Source organism: Cebus imitator, unplaced genomic scaffold (assembly GCF_001604975.1).
Source record: "Cebus imitator isolate Cc_AM_T3 unplaced genomic scaffold, Cebus_imitator-1.0 Scaffold24, whole genome shotgun sequence".
Taxonomy (NCBI): Eukaryota; Metazoa; Chordata; class Mammalia; order Primates; family Cebidae; genus Cebus; species Cebus imitator.
The window spans coordinates 12,064,643-12,066,667 of record NW_016107339.1 but is presented as its reverse complement, the minus strand read 5'-3'; the positions used below and the strand labels follow the sequence as shown (position 1 = coordinate 12,066,667).

The 2,025-nt window shown below is 52.4% G+C and overlaps 1 pseudogene; it reads left to right on the top strand.

The window, feature by feature from the left end:
- The first annotated feature begins 213 nt into the window (after positions 1–213).
- Positions 214–1,490, top strand: LOC119470173 (annotated as a pseudogene).
- Positions 1,491–2,025: the final 535 nt, after the last annotated feature.

The window sequence follows — 2,025 nt, the reverse complement described above, 5'->3', positions numbered from 1 at the left end:
TATATATTTACATTTTTCCATAACAAAAAGCTTTTTAAGCATGGTAGTGTGCAGCTATAATCCAAGCACTTTGGGAGGCTAAAGTGGGAGAATGACTTGAGCCCAGGAGTTCAAGACCACCCTGGCAACATAGCAAGACCCCATCTCTAAAGAAATTACACAGGCCCTCGGCAAAACCTATGTCCTGTCCTCTCGCTTTCCTCTCCAGAAAGCATGAGCTTCACCGCTTGCTCCACCGCCTCCACCAGCTGCCGACGCCTGGGCTCCATGCAGCCGCCCGGCTACAGTGCCTGTCTGGTCAGCAGCACAGCCAGTATCTATACAGATGCTGAGGGCCCAGGCTCTGAGATCTCCATGTCCCACTCCACCAGCTTCCAGGGCGCCTTGGGGTCTGGGGGCCTGGCCACATGGATGGCCAGGGATGTGGTGGGAATAGGGGACATCCAGTACCAGAAGGAGACCATTCAAGGCCTCAACAACTGCCTGGCCTCCTACCTGGACAGAGTGAGGAGCCTGGAGACCAAGAATCAGGGGCTGGAGAGCAAAATCCAGGAGCACCTGGAGAAGAAGGGACCCCAGCTCAGAGACTGGGGGCATTACTTCAAGACCATAGAGGACCAGAGGGCTCAGATCTTTGCAAATTCTGTGGACAATGCCCACATCATTCTGCAGATTGACAATCCCCATCTTGCTGCTGATGAGACAGAGCTGGCCATGTGCCCATCTGGAGAGCAGCATCCATGGGCTCTGCTAGGTCAATGATGACACCAATGTCACTCGGCTGCAACTGGAGACAGAGATCAAGGTTCTCGAGGAGGAGCTGCTCTTCATGAAGAAGAACCATGAGGAGGGAGTTAAAGGACTACAAGCCCTGATTGCCAGCTCTGGGTTAATGGTGGAGGTAGATGCCCCCAAATCACAGGACCTCCCCAAGGTCATGGCAGACGTCCAGGCCCAATACGACAAACTGGCTCAGGGGAACTGAGAGGAGCTGAGCCAGACTGAGGAGAGCATCACAGTGGTCACCACACGGTCCGCCAAGGTCAGAGCTGCTGAGATGATGCTCACAAAGCTGAGATATACAATCCAGTCCTTGGAGATCGACCTGGACGCCATGAGAAGTCTGAAGGTCAGCTTAGAGAACAGCCTGAGGGAGGTGAAGGCGAGACACCCTGCAGACGGAGTAACCCACCAGGATCCTGCTGCATCTGGAGTTGGAGCTGGCACAGACCCCGGCAGAGGAGCAGCGCCAGACCCAGGAGTACAAGATCCCGCTGAACATCCAGGTCAGGCTGAAGGCTGAGATCGCCACCTACTGCCACCTGCTGGAAGACAGCGAGGACCTTGATCTTGGTGATGCCCTGGAGAGCAGCAACTCCATGCAAAGGACCACCATCCAACAGACCACTGCCTCCCAGCCACCAGCCACCAGGATAGTGGATGGCAAAGTGGCGTATGAGACCAACAACATCAAAGTTCCAAGGCACTGAGTCAGCAGAAGCAGGGACAATTTGGGGAGAAGGCCGATAATAAGTTCCAAGGTCATTGGGAGAAAAAAAGAAATAATAAGTAAAAAAACAAAAAGTTGTTTTTTTTGTTTGTTTGTTTGTTTGTTTGTTTTTGAGACAGAGTTTTACTATTGTTGCCTAGGCTGGAGTGCAATGGCACGATCTCAGCTCACTGCAACCTCCACCTCCCAGGCTCAAGCAATTCTCAGCAATGGTGTGATCTCAGCTCACCGCAACCTCTGTCTCCCGGGTTCAAGAGATTCTCCTGCCTTAGCCTCCTGAGTAGCTGGGATTACAGGAATGAGCCACCATGCCAGGCTAATTTTATAGTAGAGACGGGTTTCTCCATGTTGGTCAGGCTGGTCTCAAACTCCCAACCTCAGGTGATCTGCCTGCCTCAGCCTCCCAAAGTGCTAGGATTACAGGCATGAGCCACCATGCTGGGCAACAAAAAGTTTTTTAAGAAAACATATTCTCATCCAGACTCGGTGGCTCACGCCTATAATCTCAGCACTTT